This window comes from Peromyscus maniculatus, chromosome 10 (assembly GCF_049852395.1).
Source record: "Peromyscus maniculatus bairdii isolate BWxNUB_F1_BW_parent chromosome 10, HU_Pman_BW_mat_3.1, whole genome shotgun sequence".
NCBI classification, from domain to species: Eukaryota; Metazoa; Chordata; class Mammalia; order Rodentia; family Cricetidae; genus Peromyscus; species Peromyscus maniculatus.
In genome coordinates this window covers 35,159,041-35,176,618 of record NC_134861.1, presented here as the reverse complement: position 1 = coordinate 35,176,618, position 17,578 = coordinate 35,159,041, and positions in this window count along the sequence as shown.

Here is a 17,578-nt window from a genome sequence, read left to right as displayed (position 1 = left end):
AGCACAAGTGTGCTGTTCTTAGACTGAATGAACTCTTGCTGCTAGAACTTGAATCTCAACGTGTTTCAACTCCGTTTAGGAAGTTTAATTGAACCCTAGTGTGCCATGCAAAAAAACACTCTGTTTTAGAGAAAACAGCATTCTTGCACTCTACTGTGTTTTCTATAGGGCCCGTAAGTGAGCTAGTCCAGAACAAAAGAACTGTGCTTCCTACACACACGGGGCATATCTAGTTCAACTCAGTATTGGAAACTGAGTAAAACAGGAGCTTCTGTTCAATCCAGTACACTGTACTGGCTGGAAACAGACGCGAATGCTATTTGCACTGTATATGGCCAGAATAGCACAAGTGTACTGTTCTTAGCCTGAATGAACACTTGCTGCTAGAACTTGAATCTCAACGTGATTCAACTCTGTTTAGGAAGTTTAATTGAACCCAAGTGTGCCATGCAAGAAAAACACTCTGTTTTTGAGAAAACAGCATTCTTTCACTCTACTGTGTTTCCTATAGGGCCCGTAAGTGAGCTAGCTCAGAACAAAAGAACTGTGCTTCCTAAACAAACGGCGCATATCTAGTTCAACTCAGTATTGGAAACTGAGTAAAACAGGAGCTTCTCTTCATTCCAATACACTGTACTGGCTGGGAACATACGCGAATGCTATTTGCACTGTATATACCAGAATAGCAAAGTGTGCTGTTCTTAGCCTGAATGAATACTTGCTGCTAGAACTTGAATCTCAACGTGATTCAACTCCGTTTAGGAAGTTTAATTGAACCCTAGTGTGCCATGCAAGAAAAACACTCTGTTTTAGAGAAAACAGCATTCTTGCACTCTACAGTGTTTCCCATAGGGCACGTACAATGAGCTAGCTCAGAACAAAAGAACTGTGCTTCCTACACACACGGGGCATATCTAGTTCAACTCAGTATTGGAAACTGAGTAAAACAGGAGCTTCTCTTCAGTCCAATACACTGTAATGGCTGGGAACAGATGTGAATGCTTTTTGCACTGTATAAGGCCAGAAAAGCACAATTGTGCTGTTCTTAGCCTGAATGAACATTTGCTGATAGAACTTGAATCTCAATGTGATTCAACTCCATTTAGGAAGTTTAATTGAACCCTAGTGTGCCATGCAAGAAAAACACTCTGTTTTAGAGAAAACAGCATCTTTCACTCTACTGAGTTTCCTATAGCACACATACAGTGAGCTAGATAAGAACAAAAGAACTGTGCTTCCTACACAAACGGGGCATATCTAGTTCAACTCAGTATTGGAAACTGAGTAAAACAGGAGCTTCTCTTCAGTCCAATACACTGTACTGGCTGGGAACAGACCCGAATGCTATTTGCACTGTATATGGCCAGAATAGCACAAGTGTGCTGTTCTTAGCCTGAATGAACACTTGCTGCTAGAACTTGAATCTCAACGTGATTCAACTCCATTTAGGAAGTTTAATTGAACCCTAGTGTGCCATGCAAGAAAAACACTCTGTTTTAGAGAAACAGCATTCTTTCACTCTACTGTGTTTCCTATAGGGCCCGTAAGTGACCTAGCTCAGAACAAAATAACTGTGCTTCCTACACAAACGGCCATATCTAGTTCAACTCAGTGTTGGAAACTGAGTAAAACAGGAGCTTCTCTTCAGTCCAATACACTGTACTGGCTGGGAACAGACGCGAATGCTATTTGCATTGTATATGGCCAGAATAGCACAAGTGTGCTGTTCTTAGCCTGAATGAACACTTGCTGCTAGAACTTGAATCTCAACGTGATTCAACTCGGTTTAGGAAGGTTAATTGAACCCTAGTGTGCCATGCAAGAAAAACACTCTGCTTTAGAGAAAACAGCATTCTTATACTCTACTGTGTTTCCTATAGGGCATGTACAGTGAGCTAGCTCAGAACAAACGAACTGTGCATCCTACACAAACGGGGCATATCTAGTTCAACTCAGTATTGGAAACTGAGAAAAACAGGAGCTTCTCTTCAGTCCAACACACTGTACTGGCTGAGAACAGACGCAAATGCTATTTGCACTGTATATGGCCAGAATAGCACAAGTGTGCTGTTCTTAGCCTGAATGAACACTTGCTGCTAGAACTTGAATCTCAACGTGATTCAACTCCGTTTAGGAAGTTTAATTGAACCCTATTGTGCCATGCGAGAAAAACACTCTGTTTTAGAGAAAACAGCATTCTTTCACTCTACTGTGTTTCCTATAGGGCCCGTAAGTGAGCTAGCTCAGAACAAAAGAACTGTGCTTCCTACACAAACGGGGCATATCTAGTTCAACTTAGTATTGGAAACTGAGTAAAACAGGAGCTTCTCTTCAGTCCAATACACTGTACTGACTGGGAACAGATGCGAAAGCTATTTGCACTGTATATGGCCAGAATAGCACAAGTGTGCTGTTCTTAGCCTGAATGAACACTTGATGCTAGAACTTGAATCTCAACGTGATTCAACTCCGTTTAGGAAGTTTAATTGAACCCTAGTGTGCCATGCAAGAAAAACACTCTGTTTTAGAGAAAACAGCATTCTTTTACTCTACTGTGTTTCTATAGGGCACGTACAGTGAGCTAGCTCAGAACAAAAGAACTGTGCTTCCTGCACAAACGAGGCATATCTAGTTCAACTAAGTATTGGAAACTGAGTAAAACAGGAGCTTCTCTTCAGTCCAACACACTGTACTGGCTGAGAACAGACGCAAATGCTATTTGCACTGTATATGGCCAGAATAGCACAAGTGTGCTGTTCTTAGCCTGAATGAACACTTGCTGCTAGAACTTGAATCTCAACGTGATTCAACTCCGTTTAGGAAGTTTAATTGAACCCTAGTGTGCCATGCAAGAAAAACACTCTGTTTTAGAGAAAACAGCATTCTTGTACTCTACTGTGTTTCCTATAGGGCACGTACAGTGAGCTAGCTCAGAACAAACGAACTGTGCATCCTACACAAACGGGGCATATCTAGTTCAACTCAGGATTGGAAACTGAGTAAAACAGGAGATTCTCTTCGGTCCAATACACTGTACTGGCTGGGAACAGACGCGAATGCTATTTGCACTGTATATAGCCAGAATAGCACAAGTGTGCTGTTCTTAGACTGAATGAACTCTTGCTGCTAGAACTTGAATCTCAACGTGATTCAACTCCGTTTAGGAAGTTTAATTGAACCCTAGTGTGCCATGCAAGAAAAACACTCTGTTTTAGAGAAAACAGCATTCTTGCACTCTACAGTGTTTCCCATAGGGCACGTACAATGAGCTAGCTCAGAACAAAAGAACTGTGCTTCCTACACACACGGGACATATCTAGTTCAACTCAGTATTGGAAACTGAGTAAAACAGGAGCTTCTCTTCAGTCCAATACACTGTAATGGCTGGGAACAGTTGCGAATGCTTTTTGCACTGTATATGGCCAGAAAAGCACAATTGTGCTGTTCTTAGCCTGAATGAACATTTGCTGATAGACCTTGAATCTCAATGTGATTCAACTCCGTTTAGGAAGTTTAATTGAACCCTAGTGTGCCATGCAAGAAAAACACTCTGTTTTAGAGAAAACAGCATCTTTCACTCTACTGAGTTTCCTATAGCGCACGTACAGTGAGCTAGCTAAGAACAAAAGAACTGTGCTTCCTACACAAACGGGGCATATCTAGTTCAACTCAGTATTGGAAACTGAGTAAAACAGGAGCTTCTCTTCAGTCCAATACACTGTACTGGCTGGGAACAGACGCGAATGCTATTTGCACTGTATATGGCCAGAATAGCACGAGTGTGCTGTTCTTAGCCTGAATGAACACTTGCTGCTAGAACTTGAATCTCAACGTGATTCAACTCCGTTTAGGAAGTTTAATTGAACCCTAGTGTGCCATGAAAGAAAAACACTCTGTTTTAGAGAAAACAGCATTCTTGCACTCTACTATGTTTCATATAGGGCCCGTAAGTGAGCTAGCTCAGAACAAAAGAACTGTGCTTCCTACACAAACGGGGCATATCTAGTTCAACTCAGTATTGGAAACTGAGTAAAACAGGAGCTTCTCCTCAGTCCAATACACTGTACTGACTGGGAACAGACGCGAAAGCTATTTGCAGTGTATATGGCCAGAATTGCACAAGTGTGCTGTTCTTAGCCTGAATGAACACTTGCTGCTAGAACTTGAATCTCAACGTGATTCAACTCCATTTAGGAAGTTTAATTGATCCCTAGTGTGCCATGCAAGAAAAACACTCTCTTTTAGAGAAAACAGTATTCTTTCACTCTACTGTGTTTCCTATAGAGTCCGTAAGTGAGCTAGCTCAGAACAAAAGAACTCTGCTTCCTACACAAACGGGGCATATCTAGTTCAACTCAGTATTGGAAACTGAGTAAAACAGTAGCTTCTCTTCAGTCCAATACATTGTACTGCCTGGAATAGACACAAATGATATTTGCACTGTATATGGCCAGAATAGCAAAAGTGTGCTGTTCTTAGCCTGTATGAACACTTGCTGGGAGAACTTGAATCTCAACGTGTTTCAACTCCGTTTAGGAAGTTTAATTGAACCCTAGTGTGCCATGCAAAAAAACACTCTGTTTTAGAGAAAACAGCATTCTTGCACTCTATTGTTTTTCCTATAGGGCTCCTACAGTGAGCTAGCTCAGAAAAAAAGAACTGTGCTTCCTACACAAACGGTGCATATCTAGTTCAACTCAGTATTGGAAACTGAGTAAAACAGGAGCTTCTCTTCAGTCCAATACACTGTACTGGCTGGGAACATACGCGAATGCTATTTGCACTGTATATGGCCAGAAAAGCACAAGTGTGCTGTTCTTAGCCTGAATGAACACTTGCTGCTAGAACTTGAATCTCAACGTGATTCAACTCCGTTTAGGAAGTTTAATTGCACCCTAGTGTGCCATGCAAGAAAAACACTCTGTTTTTGAGAAAACAGCATTCTTGCACTCTACTGTGTTTCCTATAGGGCCCGTAAGTGAGCTAGCTCAGAACAAAAGTACTGTGCTTTTTACACAAACGGGGCATATCTACTTCAACTCAGTATTGGAAACTAAGTAAAACAGGAGCTTCTCTTCAGTCCAATACACTGTACTGGCTGGGAACACACGCGAAAGCTATTTGCACTGTATAGGGCCAGAATAGCACAAGTGTGCTGTTCTTAGCCTGAAAGACCACTTGCTGCTACAACTTGAATCTCAACGTGATTCAACTCCATTTAGGAAGTTTAATTGAACCCTAGTGTGCCATGCAAGAAAAACACTCTGTTTTAGAGAAAACAGCATTCTTGTACTCTACTGTGTTTCCTATAGGGCACGTACAGTGAGCTAGCTCAGAACAAACGAACTGTGCATCCTACACAAACGGGGCATATCTAGTTCAACTCAGTATTGGAAACTGAGTAAAACAGGAGCTTCTCTTCAGTCCAATACACTGTACTGGCTGGGAACAGACGCGAATGCTATTTGCACTGTATATAGCCAGAATAGCACAAGTGTGCTGTTCTTAGACTGAATGAACTCTTGCTGCTAGAACTTGAATCTCAACGTGATTCAACTCCGTTTAGGAAGTTTAATTGAACCCTAGTGTGCCATGCAAGAAAAACACTCTGTTTTAGAGAAAACAGCATTCTTATACTCTACTGTGTTTCCTATAGGGCACGTACAGTGAGCTAGCTCAGAACAAACGAACTGTGCATCCTACACAAACGGGGCATATCTAGTTCAACTCAGTATTGGAAACTGAGAAAAACAGGAGCTTCTCTTCAGTCCAACACACTGTACTGGCTGGGAACAGACGCAAATGCTATTTGCACTGTATATGGCCAGAATAGCACAAGTGTGCTGTTCTTAGCCTGAATGAACACTTGCTGCTAGAACTTGAATCTCAACGTGATTCAACTCCGTTTAGGAAGTTTAATTGAACCCTATTGTGCCATGCGAGAAAAACACTCTGTTTTAGAGAAAACAGCATTCTTTCACTCTACTGTGTTTCCTATAGGGCCCGTAAGTGAGCTAGCTCAGAACAAAAGAACTGTGCTTCCTACACAAACGGTGCATATCTAGTTCAACTCAGTATTGGAAACTGAGTAAAACAGGAGCTTCTCTTCTGTCCAATACACTGTACTGGCTGGGAACATACGCGAATGCTATTTGCACTGTATATGGCCAGAAAAGCACAAGTGTGCTGTTCTTAGCCTGAATGAACACTTGCTGCTAGAAATAGAATCTCAACGTGATTCAACTCCGTTTAGGAAGTTTAATTGAACCCTAGTGTGCCATGCAAGAAAAACACTCTGTTTTTGAGAAAACAGCATTCTTGCACTCTACTGTGTTTCCTATAGGGCCCGTAAGTGAGCTAGCTCAGAACAAAAGTACTGTGCTTTTTACACAAACGGGGCATATCTACTTCAACTCAGTATTGGAAACTAAGTAAAACAGGAGCTTCTCTTCAGTCCAATACACTGTACTGGCTGGGAACACACGCGAAAGCTATTTGCACTGTATAGCGCCAGAATAGCACAAGTGTGCTGTTCTTAGCCTGAAAGACCACTTGCTGCTAGAACTTGAATCTCAACGTGATTCAACTCCATTTAGGAAGTTTAATTGAACCCTAGTGTGCCATGCAAGAAAAACACTCTGTTTTAGAGAAAACAGCATTATTGCACTCTACAGTGTTTCCCATAGGGCACGCACAGTGAGCTAGCTCAGAACAAAGAACTGTGCTTCCTACAAACACGGGGCATATCTAGTACAACTCAGTATTGGAAACTGAGTAAAACAGGAGCTTCTCTTCAGTCCAATACACTGTTCTGGCTGAGAACAGATGCGAATGCTTTTTGCACTGTATATCGCCAGAAAATCACAAGTGTGCTGCTCTTAGCCTGAATGAACATTTGCTGCTAGAACTTGAATCTCAACGTGATTCAACTCCGTTTAGGAAGTTTAATTGAACCCTAGTGTGCCATGCAAGAAAAACACTCTGTTTTAGAGAAAACAGCATCTTTCACTCTACTGAGTTTCCTACAGCGCACGTACAGGGAGCTAGCTAAGAACAAAACAACTGTGCTTCCTACACAAACGCGGCATATCTAGTTCAACTCAGTATTGGAAACTGAGTAAAACAGGAGTTTCTCTTCAGTCCAATACACTGTACTGGCTGGGAACAGACGCGAATGCTATTTGCACTGTATATGGCCAGAATAGCACAAGTGTGCTGTTCTTAGCCTGAATGAACACTTGCTGCTAGAACTTGAATCTCAACGTGATTCAACTCCGTTTAGGAAGTTTAATTGAACCCTAGTGTGCCATGCAAGAAAAACACTCTGTTTTAGAGAAAACAGCATTCTTTCACTCTACTGTGTTTCCTATAGGGCCCGTAAGTGAGCTAGGCCAGAACAAAAGAACTGTGCTTCCTACACACACGGGGCATATCTAGTTCAACTCAGTATTGGAAACTGAGTAAAACAGGAGCTTCTGTTCAGTCCAGTACACTGTACTGGCTGGGAACAGACGCGAATGCTATTTGCACTGTATATGGCCAGATAGCACAAGTGTACTGTTCTTAGCCTGAATGAACACTTGCTGCTAGAACTTGAATCTCAACGTGATTCAACTCTGTTTAGGAAGTTTAATTGAACCCAAGTGTGCCATGCAAGAAAAACACTCTGTTTTTGAGAAAACAGCATTCTTTCACTCTACTGTGTTTCCTATAGGGCCCGTAAGTGAGCTAGCTCAGAACAAAAGAACTATGCTTCCTAAACAAACGGCGCATATCTAGTTCAACTCAGTATTGGAAACTGAGTAAAACAGGAGCTTCTCTTCAGTCCAATACACTGTACTGGCTGGGAACATACGCGAATGCTATTTGCACTGTATATACCAGAATAGCAAAGTGTGCTGTTCTTAGCCTGAATGAACACTTGCTGCTAGAACTTGAATCTCAATGGGATTCAACTCCGTTTAGGAAGTTTAATTGAACCCTAGTGTGCCATGCAAGAAAAACACTCTGTTTTAGAGAAAACAGCATTCTTGCACTCTACTGTGTTTCCCATAGGGCACGTACAGTGAGCTAGCTCAGAACAAAAGAACTGTGCTTCCTACAAAAACGGGGCATATCTAGTTCAACTCAGTATTAGAAACTGAGTAAAACAGGAGCTTCTCTTCAGTCCAATACACTGTACTGGCTGGGAACAGATGCGAAAGCTATTTGCACTGTATATGGCCAGAAAAGCACAAGTGTGCTATTCTTAGCCTGAATGAACACTTGCTGCTAGAACATGAATCTCAACGTGATTCAACTCCGTTTAGGAAGTTTAATTGAACCCTAGTGTGCCATGCAAGAAAAACACTCTGTTTTAGAGAAAACAGCATCCTTCACTCTACTGAGTTTCCTATACGGCACGTACAGTGAGCTAGCTAAGAACAAACGAACTGTGCTTCCTACACAAACGGAGCATATCTAGTTCAACTCAGTATTGGAAACTGAGTAAAACAGGAGCTTCTCTTCAGTCCAATACACTGTACTGGCTGGGAACAGACGCGAATGCTATTTGCACTGTATATGGCCAGAATAGCACAAGTGTGCTGTTCTTAGCCTGAATGAATACTTGCTGCTAGAACTTGAATCTCAACGTGATTCAACTCCGTTTAGGAAGTTTAATTGAACCCTAGTGTGCCATGCAAGACAAACACTCTGTTTTTGAGAAAACAGCATTCTTGCACTCTACTGTGTTTCCTATAGGGACCATAAGTGAGCTAGCTCAGAACAAAAGTACTGTGCTTCCTACACAAACGGGGCATATCTAGTTCAACTCAGTATTAAACAGTAGCTTCTTTTCAGTCCAATACACTGTACTGCCTGGAATAAACGTGAATGCTATTTGCACTGTATATGGCCAGAATAGCACAAGTGTGCTGTTCTTAGCCTGAATGAACACTTGCTGCTAGAACTTGAATCTCAACCTGTTTCAACTCCGTTTAGGAAGTTTAAATGAACCCTAGTGTGCCATGCAAGAAAAACACTCTGTTTTAGAGAAAACAGCATTCTTTCACTCTACTGTGTTTCCTATAATGCCCGTAAGTGAGCTAGCTCAGAACAAAAGTACTGTGCTTCCTACACAAACGGGGCATATCTACTTCAACTCAGTATTGGAAACTAAGTAAAACAGGAGCTTTTCTTCAGTCCAATACACTGTACTGGCTGGGAACACACGCGAATGCTATTTGCACTGTATAGGGCCAGAATAGCACAAGTGTGCTGTTCTTAGCCTGAATGAACACTTGCTGCTAGAACTTGAATCTCAACGTGTTTCAACTCCGTTTAGGAAGTTTAAATGAACCCTAGTGTGCCATGCAAGAAAAACACTCTGTTTTAGAGAAAACAGCATTCTTTCACACTACTGTGTTTCCTACAAGGCCCGTAAGTGAGCTAGCTCAGAACAAAAGAACTCTGCTTCCTACACAAACGGGGCATATCTAGTTCAACTCAGTATTAAACAGTAGCTTCTCTTCAGTCCAATACACTGTACTGCCTGGAATAGACGTGAATGCTATTTGTACTGTATATGGCCAGAATAGCACAAGTGTGCTGTTCTTAGCCTGAATGAACACTTGCTGCTAGAACTTGAATCTCAACGTGATTCACCTCCGTTTAGGAAGTTTAATTGAACCCTAGTGTGCCATGCAAGAAAAACGCTCTGTTTTAGAAAAAACAGCATTCTTTCACTCTACTGTGTTTCCTATATGCCCGTAAGTGAGCTAGCTCAGAACAAAAGAACTGTGCTTCCTACTCAAACGGGGCATATTAGTTCAACTCAGTATTGGAAACTGAGTAAAACAGGAGCTTCTCTTCAGTCCAATACACTGTACTGGCTGGGAACAGACGCGAATGCTATTTGCACTGTATATGGCCAGAAAAGCACAAGGGTGCTGTTCTTAGCCTGAATGAACACTTGCTGCTAGAACTTGAATCTCAACGTGAATCAACTCCGTTTAGGAAGTTTAATTGAACCCTAGTATGCCATGCAAGAAAAACACTCTGCTTTAGAGAAAACAGCATTCTTGCACTCTACTGTGTTTCCTATAGGGCCCATAAGTGAGCTAGCTCAGAAAAAAAGAACTGTGCTTCCTACACAAACGGGGCATATCTAGTTCAACTCAGTATTGGAAACTGAGTAAAACAGGAGCTTCTCTTCAGTCAAATACACTGTACTGGCTGGGAACAGACGCGAATGCTATTTGCCCTGTATATGGCCAGAATAGCACAAGTGTGCTGTTCTTAGCGTGAATGAACACTTGCTGCTAGAACTTGAATCTCAACGTGATTCAACTCCGTTTAGGAGTTTAATGAACCCTAGTGTGCCATGCTAGAAAAAGACTCTGTTTTAGAGAAAACAGCATTCTTGCACTCTACTGTGTTTCCTATAGGGCACGTACAGTGAGCTAGCTCAGAACAAAAGAACTGTGCTTCCTACACAAACGGGGCATATCTAGTTCAACTCAGTATTGGAAACTGAGTTAAATAGGAGCTTCTCTTCAGTCCAATACACTGTACTGGCGGGGAACAGACGCGAATGCTATTTGCACTGTATATGGCCAGAATAGCACAAGTGTGCTGTTCTTAGCCTGAATGAACACTTGTTGCTAGAACTTGAATCTCAACGTGATTCAACTCCGTTTAGGAAGTTTAATTGAACCCTAGTGTGCCATGCAAGAAAAACCTTCTGTTTTAGAGAAAACAGCATTCTTTCACTCTACTGTGTTTCCTATAGGGCCCGTAAGTGAGCTAGCTCAGAACAAAAGAACTGTGCTTCCTACACAAACGGGACATATCTAGTTCAACTCAGTATTGAAAACTGAGTAAAACAGGAGCTTCTCTTCAGTACAATACACTGTACTGGCTGGGAACAGAAGCGAATGCTATTTGCACTGTATATAGCCAGAATAGCACAAGTGTGCTGTTCTTAGACTGAATGAACTCTTGCTGCTGAACTTGAATCTCAACGTGATTCAACTCCGTTTAGGAAGTTTAATTGAACCCTAGTGTGCCATGCAAGAAAAACACTCTGTTTTAGAGAAAACAGCATTCTTGCACTCTACAGTGTTTCCCATAGGGCACGTACAATGAGCTAGCTCAGAACAAAAGAACTGTGCTTCCTACACACACGGGACATATCTAGTTCAACTCAGTATTGGAAACTGAGTAAAACAGGAGCTTCTCTTCAGTCCAATACACTGTAATGGCTGGGAACAGTTGCGAATGCTTTTTGCACTGTATATGGCCAGAAAAGCACAATTGTGCTGTTCTTAGCCTGAATGAACATTTGCTGATAGAACTTGAATCTCAATGTGATTCAACTCCGTTTAGGAAGTTTAATTGAACCCTAGTGTGCCATGCAAGAAAAACACTCTGTTTTAGAGAAAACAGCATCTTTCACTCTACTGAGATTCCTATAGCGCACGTACAGTGAGCTAGCTAAGAACAAAAGAACTGTGCTTCCTACACAAACGGGGCATATCTAGTTCAACTCAGTATTGGAAACTGAGTAAAACAGGAGCTTCTCTTCAGTCCAATACACTGTACTGGCTGGGAACAGACGCGAATGCTATTTGCACTGTATATGGCCAGAATAGCACGAGTGTGCTGTTCTTAGCCTGAATGAACACTTGCTGCTAGAACTTGAATCTCAACGTGATTCAACTCCGTTTAGGAAGTTTAATTGAACCCTAGTGTGCCATGAAAGAAAAATACTCTGTTTTAGAGAAAACAGCATTCTTGCACTCTACTATGTTTCATATAGGGCCCGTAAGTGAGCTAGCTCAGAACAAAAGAACTGTGCTTCCTACACAAACGGGGCATATCTAGTTCAACTCAGTATTGGAAACTGAGTAAAACAGGAGCTTCTCTTCAGTCCAATACACTGTACTGACTGGGAACAGACGCGAAAGCTATTTGCAGTGTATATGGCCAGAATTGCACAAGTGTGCTGTTCTTAGCCTGAATGAACACTTGCTGCTAGAACTTGAATCTCAACGTGATTCAACTCCATTTAGGAAGTTTAATTGATCCCTAGTGTGCCATGCAAGAAAAACACTCTCTTTTAGAGAAAACAGTATTCTTTCACTCTACTGTGTTTCCTATAGAGTCCGTAAGTGAGCTAGCTCAGAACAAAAGAACTCTGCTTCCTACACAAACGGGGCATATCTAGTTCAACTCAGTATTGGAAACTGAGTAAAACAGTAGCTTCTCTTCAGTCCAATACATTGTACTGCCTGGAATATACACAAATGATATTTGCACTGTATATGGCCAGAATAGCAAAAGTGTGCTGTTCTTAGCCTGTATGAACACTTGCTGGGGGAACTTGAATCTCAACGTGTTTCAACTCCGTTTAGGAAGTTTAATTGAACCCTAGTGTGCCATGCAAAAAAACACTCTGTTTTAGAGAAAACAGCATTATTGCACTCTATTGTTTTTCCTATAGGGCTCCTACAGTGAGCTAGCTCAGAAAAAAAGAACTGTGCTTCCTACACAAACGGTGCATATCTAGTTCAACTCAGTATTGGAAACTGAGTAAAACAGGAGCTTCTCTTCAGTCCAATACACTGTACTGGCTGGGAATATACGCGAATGCTATTTGCACTGTATATGGCCAGAAAAGCACAAGTGTGCTGTTCTTAGCCTGAATGAACACTTGCTGCTAGAACTTGAATCTCAACGTGATTCAACTCCGTTTAGGAAGTTTAATTGCACCCTAGTGTGCCATGCAAGAAAAACACTCTGTTTTTGAGAAAACAGCATTCTTGCACTCTACTGTGTTTCCTATAGGGCCCGTAAGTGAGCTAGCTCAGAACAAAAGTACTGTGCTTTTTACACAAACGGGGCATATCTACTTCAACTCAGTATTGGAAACTAAGTAAAACAGGAGCTTCTCTTCAGTCCAATACACTGTACTGGCTGGGAACACACGCGAAAGCTATTTGCACTGTATAGGGCCAGAATAGCACAAGTGTGCTGTTCTTAGCCTGAAAGACCACTTGCTGCTACAACTTGAATCTCAACGTGATTCAACTCCATTTAGGAAGTTTAATTGAACCCTAGTGTGCCATGCAAGAAAAACACTCTGTTTTAGAGAAAACAGCATTCTTGTACTCTACTGTGTTTCCTATAGGGCACGTACAGTGAGCTAGCTCAGAACAAACGAACTGTGCATCCTACACAAACGGGGCATATCTAGTTCAACTCAGTATTGGAAACTGAGTAAAACAGGAGCTTCTCTTCAGTCCAATACACTGTACTGGCTGGGAACAGACGCGAATGCTATTTGCACTGTATATAGCCAGAATAGCACAAGTGTGCTGTTCTTAGACTGAATGAACTCTTGCTGCTAGAACTTGAATCTCAACGTGATTCAACTCCGTTTAGGAAGTTTAATTGAACCCTATTGTGCCATGCGAGAAAAACACTCTGTTTTAGAGAAAACAGCATTCTTTCACTCTACTGTGTTTCCTATAGGGCCCGTAAGTGAGCTAGCTCAGAACAAAAGAACTGTGCTTCCTACACAAACGGGGCATATCTAGTTCAACTTAGTATTGGAAACTGAGTAAAACAGGAGCTTCTCTTCAGTCCAATACACTGTACTGACTGGGAACAGATGCGAAAGCTATTTGCACTGTATATGGCCAGAATAGCACAAGTGTGCTGTTCTTAGCCTGAATGAACACTTGCTGCTAGAACTTGAATCTCAACGTGATTCAACTCCGTTTAGGAAGTTTAATTGAACCCTATTGTGCCATGCGAGAAAAACACTCTGTTTTAGAGAAAACAGCATTCTTTCACTCTACTGTGTTTCCTATAGGGCCCGTAAGTGAGATAGCTCAGAACAAAAGAACTGTGCTTCCTACACAAACGGGGCATATCTAGTTCAACTTAGTATTGGAAACTGAGTAAAACAGGAGCTTCTCTTCAGTCCAATACACTGTACTGACTGGGAACAGATGCGAAAGCTATTTGCACTGTATATGGCCAGAATAGCACAAGTGTGCTGTTCTTAGCCTGAATGAACACTTGATGCTAGAACTTGAATCTCAACGTGATTCAACTCCGTTTAGGAAGTTTAATTGAACCCTAGTGTGCCATGCAAGAAAAACACTCTGTTTTAGAGAAAACAGCATTCTTGCACTCTATTGTTTTTCCTATAGGGCTCGTACAGTGAGCTAGCTCAGAAAAAAAGAACTGTGCTTCCTACACAAACGGTGCATATCTAGTTCAACTCAGTATTGGAAACTGAGTAAAACAGGAGCTTCTCTTCTGTCCAATACACTGTACTGGCTGGGAACATACGCGAATGCTATTTGCACTGTATATGGCCAGAAAAGCACAAGTGTGCTGTTCTTAGCCTGAATGAACACTTGCTGCTAGAAATAGAATCTCAACGTGATTCAACTCCGTTTAGGAAGTTTAATTGAACCCTAGTGTGCCATGCAAGAAAAACACTCTGTTTTTGAGAAAACAGCATTCTTGCACTCTACTGTGTTTCCTATAGGGCCCGTAAGTGAGCTAGCTCAGAACAAAAGTACTGTGCTTTTTACACAAACGGGGCATATCTACTTCAACTCAGTATTGGAAACTAAGTAAAACAGGAGCTTCTCTTCAGTCCAATACACTGTACTGGCTGGGAACACACGCGAAAGCTATTTGCACTGTATAGGGCCAGAATAGCACAAGTGTGCTGTTCTTAGCCTGAAAGACCACTTGCTGCTAGAACTTGAATCTCAACGTGATTCAACTCCATTTAGGAAGTTTAATTGAACCCTAGTGTGCCATGCAAGAAAAACACTCTGTTTTAGAGAAAACAGCATTATTGCACTCTACAGTGTTTCCCATAGGGCACGCACAGTGAGCTAGCTCAGAACAAAGAACTGTGCTTCCTACAAACACGGGGCATATCTAGTACAACTCAGTATTGGAAACTGAGTAAAACAGGAGCTTCTCTTCAGTCCAATACACTGTTCTGGCTGAGAACAGATGCGAATGCTTTTTGCACTGTATATCGCCAGAAAATCACAAGTGTGCTGCTCTTAGCCTGAATGAACATTTGCTGCTAGTACTTGAATCTCAACGTGATTCAACTCCGTTTAGGAAGTTTAATTGAACCCTAGTGTGCCATGCAAGAAAAACACTCTGTTTTAGAGACCACAGCATCTTTCACTCTACTGAGTTTCCTACAGCGCACGTACAGGGAGCTAGCTAAGAACAAAACAACTGTGCTTCCTACACAAACGCGGCATATCTAGTTCAACTCAGTATTGGAAACTGAGTAAAACAGGAGTTTCTCTTCAGTCCAATACACTGTACTGGCTGGGAACAGACTCGAATGCTATTTGCACTGTATATGGCCAGAATAGCACAAGTGTGCTGTTCTTAGCCTGAATGAACACTTGATGCTAGAACTTGAATCTCAACGTGATTCAACTCCGTTTAGGAAGTTTAATTGAACCCTAGTGTGCCATGCAAGAAAAACACTCTGTTTTAGAGAAAACAGCATTCTTGTACTCTACTGTGTTTCCTATAGGGCACGTACAGTGAGCTAGCTCAGAACAAACGAACTGTGCATCCTACACAAACGGGGCATATCTAGTTCAACTCAGTATTGGAAACTGAAAAAAACAGGAGCTTCTCTTCAGTCCAACACACTGTACTGGCTAGGAACAGACGCAAATGCTATTTGCACTGTATATGGCCAGAATAGCACAAGTGTGCTGTTCTTAGCCTGAATGAACACTTGCTGCTAGAACTTGAATCTCAACGTGATTCAACTCCGTTTAGGAAGTTTAATTGAACCCTAGTGTGCCATGCAAGAAAAACACTCTGTTTTTGAGAAAACAGCATTCTTTCACTCTACTGTGTTTCCTATAGGGCCCGTAAGTGAGCTAGGCCAGAACAAAAGAACTGTGCTTCCTACACACACGGGGCATATCTAGTTCAACTCAGTATTGGAAACTGAGTAAAACAGGAGCTTCTGTTCAGTCCAGTACACTGTACTGGCTGGGAACAGACGCGAATGCTATTTGCACTGTATATGGCCAGATAGCACAAGTGTACTGTTCTTAGCCTGAATGAACACTTGCTGCTAGAACTTGAATCTCAACGTGATTCAACTCTGTTTAGGAAGTTTAATTGAACCCAAGTGTGCCATGCAAGAAAAACACTCTGTTTTTGAGAAAACAGCATTCTTTCACTCTACTGTGTTTCCTATAGGGCCCGTAAGTGAGCTAGCTCAGAACAAAAGAACTATGCTTCCTAAACAAACGGCGCATATCTAGTTCAACTCAGTATTGGAAACTGAGTAAAACAGGAGCTTCTCTTCAGTCCAATACACTGTACTGGCTGGGAACATACGCGAATGCTATTTGCACTGTATATACCAGAATAGCAAAGTGTGCTGTTCTTAGCCTGAATGAACACTTGCTGCTAGAACTTGAATCTCAATGGGATTCAACTCCGTTTAGGAAGTTTAATTGAACCCTAGTGTGCCATGCAAGAAAAACACTCTGTTTTAGAGAAAACAGCATTCTTGTACTCTACTGTGTTTCCTATAGGGCACGTACAGTGAGCTAGCTCAGAACAAACGAACTGTGCATCCTACACAAACGGGGCATATCTAGTTCAACTCAGTATTGGAAACTGAGTAAAACAGGAGCTTCTCTTCAGTCCAATACACTGTACTGGCTGGGAACAGACGCGAATGCTATTTGCACTGTATATAGCCAGAATAGCACAAGTGTGCTGTTCTTAGACTGAATGAACTCTTGCTGCTAGAACTTGAATCTCAACGTGATTCAACTCCGTTTAGGAAGTTTAATTGAACCCTATTGTGCCATGCAAGAAAAACACTCTGTTTTAGAGAAAACAGCATTCTTTCACTCTACTGTGTTTCCTATAGGGCCCGTAAGTGAGCTAGCTCAGAACAAAAGAACTGTGCTTCCTACACAAACGGGGCATATCTAGTTCAACTTAGTATTGGAAACTGAGTAAAACAGGAGCTTCTCTTCAGTCCAATACACTGTACTGACTGGGAACAGATGCGAAAGCTATTTGCACTGTATATGGCCAGAATAGCACAAGTGTGCTGTTCTTAGCCTGAATGAACACTTGCTGCTAGAACTTGAATCTCAACGTGATTCAACTCCGTTTAGGAAGTTTAATTGAACCCTATTGTGCCATGCGAGAAAAACACTCTGTTTTAGAGAAAACAGCATTCTTTCACTCTACTGTGTTTCCTATAGGGCCCGTAAGTGAGATAGCTCAGAACAAAAGAACTGTGCTTCCTACACAAACGGGGCATATCTAGTTCAACTTAGTATTGGAAACTGAGTAAAACAGGAGCTTCTCTTCAGTCCAATACACTGTACTGACTGGGAACAGATGCGAAAGCTATTTGCACTGTATATGGCCAGAATAGCACAAGTGTGCTGTTCTTAGCCTGAATGAACACTTGATGCTAGAACTTGAATCTCAACGTGATTCAACTCCGTTTAGGAAGTTTAATTGAACCCTAGTGTGCCATGCAAGAAAA